The sequence below is a fragment of the Danio rerio genome, chromosome 8, assembly GCF_052040795.2.
Source record: "Danio rerio strain M-AB ecotype USA chromosome 8, GRCz13ab, whole genome shotgun sequence".
Taxonomy (NCBI): Eukaryota; Metazoa; Chordata; class Actinopteri; order Cypriniformes; family Danionidae; genus Danio; species Danio rerio.
In genome coordinates this window covers 15,374,606-15,381,743 of record NC_141028.1, presented here as the reverse complement: position 1 = coordinate 15,381,743, position 7,138 = coordinate 15,374,606, and the positions used below count along the sequence as shown (strand labels likewise).

Here is a 7,138-nt window from a genome sequence, read left to right as displayed (position 1 = left end):
GTAAACATTTCACCCAGTTTTTATTTTCGGCTGTTTGTGAATACAGGAAAACACTGTTTTAAGTATGTTTCGCTTAAAATGTATACTAAATAGTTCATGGGAGCTGTTAATGTAGACAAATGAGACACGTGATTATATTTAGAAGGACCAACTGAATTATTCTTTTTCTTTTTTCTCCACACAGATATTGTGAGGTGTTATTTGTTAGCTTGTTAAAGCTACTTGTAGTGTAAGTAAATAGTATGTTTAAATTTTGTTCTAAACTTTATTTTATTTCATTGAATACCAGGGGACTTAAAGACAGTATTAAGAGAAAAGCAATATTCTTATTTTGCAAAAGTCAACAGGCACAATGTATATTTTTGCAAGAGACACATTCCAGCGCAGAGGACTCAACCTTCTGGAGAAACCAATGGGGTGATACTATACTGTTTAGTCATGGAACTATAGATCTGCTGGCGTAGTCATATGCTTGAATAACTGTCCTGGTAAAGTAGTTAAAGTGAAAGAAGATAAGGATGGACACTGGATTGCTGCAGTTTTTATGATTGAAGGTACTCCACTGATTCTTCTAAATGTTTACGGATATAATGGTCAATATACAAACAAAATATTGCTGAATGCATTTCAGAAACTATTAGAGAGTTGAAAACATTTTTCCCAACTGAAAATATGTTGGTAGGTGGTGACTTTAATTGTGTCCATGATGAATGGATGGATAGATTTCCAACAAAATATGGTTATTATGAAATGAATGTATTACAAATGTTTGTATTAATACTTCCCTAATAGACGTTTGGAATCATGTTAACCCTGAAGTAAGGCAATATTCATGGATTAGACCCAATGGAAATTGTAAAACAAGAATAGATTTTTGGTTGGTAACCCAAGAAATTTTTAAATATGCTTTGCAAGCTAAAATCTCTGCAGCTCCTACAACTGATCATCACTGTAAAAAATGTTACTTAGATCTAACTTATAAAAAGTGAGGCAAGTGGTTGCATCAGACGTTTTAGGTTGATTCAACTTCCAGCCTTTTTTAAGTATTTTAAACACTAAAACATTGCTTAAAACAAATGCAATAAAATTAAGTTGAGCCAACTAATATTTCTAAAATTACTCAAATCAGATAAACTTACTTTTTTTGTTAAACTTAACTTACTTATACATTGCTATATGTTGACTGTACTCATTTTAATTAAGTATTATGAACTTAATGATCTAAATAAAATTAACCATGCATATGTCATTTAAAACTAATTTAATTGACTTCTGGCTGTAACCTCAGAAAATAAATCTTCGTTTCTATATTGTAAGCACAATATACACTAGTAAAAACAGATAAACAGACTTTCCTGTCAATAACAATTAAATAAGAATGGGAAGATGGATTAAAGACCATAACATGTATTCAATATCAATCGATGTTTCTTTTAATAGTGACTACAAAATAGGCCATTAATGTGGCTACACATACACAATACATAAATAAAAACATTAATAATACCAGATCCTATTGAGAAATCATCCAAGGCAACTCAGTGAGGAGATTTGCATATTTTGATAAAGATTTAGGATGCATAATGTCCAGTCCCACAAAGAGTCTCTAATATATCTCAAATGTATACAGTTTTGATGGATACTTGAAGTCGAGGACATCGGTAAGTCCAAACAGGAGCCATCATGCATTTGACAGGTTTGGCAAACCTCTGACAGTCCTATGATAATCCAAACTGTGTTGGGCTGATGGCAAATTTTTCCCGTGGGCAGCCGCATGCACCTCTGATTCCTCACAACTCTATTGGTAGAGACAAAAAGAAACAGGAGTTCAGGTGGTTGCTACCAAACAACATTAAATAGCTAAATACTGAATAGGAAATAACTACAAGTGAAGTTACAAAAGTCCAGTGAGAATGATGCATGGATGAAACACCTTAGTTTATCAGTTAAAAATTACCTAAGTTAAAATTACCTAACTTCTATTTAAAAAATAAAAAAAGGTTATAGAGGTTGTGTAATTACATTATTCCAGGTGTTTTTAGTTATCAAATTTTAAAGAAAACTGTGATTTTACTCAGTGTAACAGTGCATGTCATTGTGTTTTCCTGTCAATCAAAGAATTGTTAAAATTTAGGTATTACATTTTTTGTTTATTTTGGCAACTTATAAAGCATAAGAATGTGTATTTAATTTAGATATTAAAACTGTTTGAAAATGGCTATATGAAAATTATAGAATACAAGTTCTATAAATTAAATGTCATCTTCATTTTGCACCAAACTTTGCACGTCATAATACAAATTTTATTAAATAAATAAATACATTGCCATTTTTCACATTACATTAAGGTTTACATTAAATTTTTGCTAAAGTTACATTTAATTGACTTTTTCTTCAAATTTAATGTCACTGGCAAATGACAGTTCAGTGATTCAGTGTTATCAGTTAGCTTTATTGAAAGACTGACAGATAATAAGAAACTGCATTAGGATATTTTTATACTGTTTTTACTGTTGCACACATAAAAAAATCTTCAGATATCAAATGTAAGTTAATTCTATGGAGCCCACTATTGTTTGCAATTTTACCAATGTTTTACTTGCCTGCAAATAATTATAGCTGTAGTTGTATCTAATGTTTTTCTTACCTGGATGTGAAGTTTGAAGATCCACAGGTAACAAAATCACTTTGGTATCTAAAGACCAAGAACATGCATTTTAGAATGAGGTGCATACAATTTAAATGGTTCTGTAAACATCAGTAGTAAATGTAATTTAAGTTAAAATAAATTGTAAATCTGTAATTTATTCACTATGCAGCATTAAAAAACTTATGGACTAAATCTCTAAAACACAAACTTTAAGTTATACTTTCTCTTACGTTAAACACACACTACTTAACTGTTGCATACGTTTCTGCATTTAATATCCATCCTTAATGTGCTGCTATAACTTAGGTGAGCTAACTTTAGCTAAGTTAGCGCTAGCAAACTGAACCCCCACACCCCGACCGCCCACCAGTGACCTTGTTAATCGGTTCTGCAACGTTAGTTATACCTACTAAGTGTTTTAACTACTTTCACTATTTTTTCTCAATAATATCACTTTTAATCGTTAGCATAAACTAGCGTTGGTTAGCGTTAGCCAACTTAGCTTTCCATGTGAGAGCAGTCTAACTGTTAACATACCTGAGGCTACAGTACAATTTACAAAGCTAAAACCTCACCTGCCTAGCGAAGACAGCAGTTTTGCATGAATTTACAATTATCATTCGGCTAAATTTGCAACTTACCGTGTTAATCAGATCCGCTGCTGGGAGCAGTTAATGTCGACCATTGCAGAAGCTGCGTCTGCCTGCTAAATCCCGGGCAATGAAAAAGGAGTCACGCCAAACTATTAAAATCACGTTTTATGAACACCTGCCCACATCGACAGCTGCTCTAATAAATTGTCTGTGTCAACTCACTTTTATAACATTTATTCTACACAATAACCACGTAAAAAAATCTACTCAAATAAATTGCATTAGTTTTATTCAAAATATACAGTTATATAAAAACTGATATATTTTAAGTAAAAAGGAAGCAAATTTAATTTTTTTGGTATAAAACAAATAAAATTAACTAGATTGCAATTATTTAAAGTAGATAGAACCAACTTTGTGAGTGTAGCACTTTTTACAGTGATTGTGTAATTACTGTCACACTGATCCCAGGCTCTGAAAGAACATGTAGGCAAAAATATTGGAAATTTGATGCAAACTTGTTAAAAGAAGAATATTTTTGTGACATGGTTAAAAAAATCTTATATTCAATTATGACAAATGATGAGATAAAGTGAGAATGTACTCAATTAATTATGGTAAAATATTGTGTAATAAGCAAAAAGAATTAGAAAAACAGCCGATAAAAGACATTAATGATTGTTGTAAAAAGGATTTATCATTAGAACCTAATAAAGAGGAAATGATTAGATTACAAACTAAATTAGAAGATTTCTACTTAAATAGGGCACAAGGGGCATTTATACGATCTAGAGCAAAATGGATGGAAGTTGGTGTAAAAAACAGCTCTTATTTTAGTAGATTAGAAAAAAGTAGACAGAAATGCAATTATCACCTTAAATCTAAATAATAAAATTGTAACTGATCCAAAAGAAATAAGTAATGAGATTTTTAAATATTATCAAAGCCTATATTCATCATCATTTTCCATGAAAATTTCTGAGAATTTCTTCAAAAATTCTATAATTTTATTCCTAAAATTGATGAAGATTTTAAAATGATATGTGACTCTGATTTAAAAATTGAAGAACTTGATGCTGCTATTAAAAAAATGGCTTTAGGTAAATCACCGGGTCAAGATGGACTTGCAACTAACTTTTATCTTTTTTCTGGAATGATAAGAGAGAAATGCTCTTTAAAGCACTAAAAGAATGTTTAGAAAGTAATACACTACTAACTACAATGAAACAGGCTATAATTATTTTCATACCTAAACCAAAAAAGACAACACTCTTATTGATAATTTAAGACCAATTACTTTACTTAACATTGATTACAAAATATTCACTCATGCATTAGCTAGTAGACTTAAAGGTGGTATAGGTAAAATTATTAGTGATACACAATCTGGGTTTCTTCCAAATCGACTAATACATAATAACATTCGCATGGTGTTAGATTTACTGTATTAGACTATTCACATTTGATAGAGGATGATGGTATAATACTATTTCTGGATTTTCTAAAAGCTTTTGATAAACTTGAACACCCTTTTGTTTTTCAGTCTCAACAATATTTTGGGTTTGGGACAAAATTTATTAATATTCTTTCAATGTTGACAATATAACAAATAACAAGTGCTGTTTTACTTCAATCGGGTACTACAAAGAGATTTGATATCAGAAGGGGAATACGACAGAGAGATCCAGTCAGCCCACTTCTTTCTTACTTGCTGCCGAATTATTAGCACTGTATATTAAAATATTAAGCCATTAAAAGTAGATCCTTGGTAATTACACAATTAGCTGATGATACAACTTTATTTCTGAAGGACTCTAATCAAATACCGATTGCCTTAAAGTCTATATCATTGTTTTCTAATGCTTCAGGGTTACATTTAAATTTGAAAAAATGTGAGATTCTAACTCTTCACAATAATACATAAAACTCATTGTATAATATCCCAATTAAAAGCTAAATAACATACTTGGGAATAACTATTACAAAAAATTTTAGGGACAGGGAAAATAATAATATTTATACTGTTGTACAGAAAAATAAAAAAACATTAAGTAGCTGGTTACAAAGAAATATTTCAATTTTTGGGGAGAATATTATTAACAAAAAAGGAAGCAATATCAAGATTAATCTATCCAGCATTTTCCTTAGGTGTACCAGAAAGATGTATTAAACAAATTAACAGAGTTCATTATGAGTTTATTTGGAACAATAAGCAACATTTAATTCGAAAAAATGATTTGGTAAAGTTATCAGAGGAAGGGGGGTTGAATGTTATTGATTTTGGCGTTATAAATGGAGTAATGAAGTTAAAATGGTTACAAAGCTTTGTTAAAGGTGAACCGTCTTTATGGTTTAGCATCCCTTTTCATATTTTTCAAAGGATGGGAGGAATTTCTTTTCTTCTAAAATGTGATTTTGACTTACTAAAATTGCCATTTAAATTGTCTGGTTTTCATGCAGAAGTGTTACTATATTGGAAGATGTTGTACAAGCACAATTTTACTCCACATAATGTTATCATTTGGAATAACAGGTGTATTTTTCTACATGACAGGAAATCTTTATTTTTTAAAGACTGGTTTGACAAAAGAATTTGGAATGTAATTCATTTAATGGATGATGATGGTAATATGTTGAGCTATGATCATTTTAGGTTAAAATTCAATTTTAATTGTGCATATAGAGAATTCTCTTTGGTTGTCAAAGCTATTAATGTAGCTTTGAGGAACTTAGTTAAAGGTATAGTGCAATACTCCTCTGTAATACCTACACTAGTTGATTTGTTTATAAATAATTATTCATTTTGGGATTTTAAACGTAACAACAAGGTCTTGAGATCACTACTGACAAAAGAATATTTTCCTCTTCCTGTTAAAAGAAAAGTTTTATCTGAGAGATTTTCTAAAGCGGACACTATTGATATTAGAAAAAGATACCTGTCATTTCCATTGTTACCTAAAATGAACGAAGTACATTTCAAAACAATTAATGACATCTATCCATGTAACGAATTTCTTAGAATAAGATTTCATTTAGACAGTAATGCTTGTATTTTTTGCTTGAAAGATATAGAATCCCATGAACATCTTTTTTATAGTTGTTCCAGTGTCAAATCCTTTTGGGACAGATTGTATTAGTGGTTGATAACTAAAAATGTAACACCTGCGTTTGACTATCACATTGTGAAATTTGGCATTTTTATGAAAAACAAGGAAGTTGAATTTCTATGTAATAATATGTTGATTGTAGCAAAATTTTATATACACAAATGTAGATTTGTTAAAGTTTCTCCTTGTTTCAAAGCATTTACAAATGATTTCAATATGTTATATAAATCTATAAAACAAGTAAAAACAAAAGGTGCCTTAAAGCTCTCTAAGCTTTTGTCAACATATATGGACTGACCCCTCTGAATGTAATGTATTTTCTTTTGTATTATTTAAGGTTTATTTTTATGTTATTATTAATTTGTACTGTTTTGTTTATTAGCTATATGCTGCTTGGATATAATGATATATATGTTTAACGATGGAAGTTGAAAATGCCTGTTTGTTATTTGAAGTTTAAATTAAAAAAAAAAAAAGTTCGTCAAGAGAATAATAAAATACGAGATTGCTAGAATATAAATGTGTCACTGTGGTATTGGATATACACAATTTAGCAATATATATAAACATGTAGCCTATCAAAAAATAGAAGTGCAAGTCACTGATGATATTTTAAGCATGAGGATTAAAATATCAGCCATACTTAATAGTGACGAGTCCAACCATTCATTTATACATTCATTAAAGAATTTAACCATACAAAATGTCAACCTCAACACTGTCAGTGAAGCATATACACACGCACGCAGTACAATAAAGAATGAATGAGCAAAAATATTATGTCAATA

General features: G+C 30.0%; 1 long non-coding RNA gene across 1 annotated transcript; it reads right to left on the bottom strand.

Moving 5' to 3' along the window:
* Positions 1–1,410: 1,410 nt before the first annotated feature.
* LOC147842598 (uncharacterized) lies at positions 1,411–3,365 on the bottom strand. Its single transcript, XR_015497667.1, has 3 exons — positions 3,292–3,365; positions 2,648–2,695; positions 1,411–1,798 (listed from the first exon to the last, which is right to left on the bottom strand). It is a non-coding gene; the product is annotated as an uncharacterized LOC147842598 (long non-coding RNA).
* Between the last annotated feature and the right edge of the window lie 3,773 nt (positions 3,366–7,138).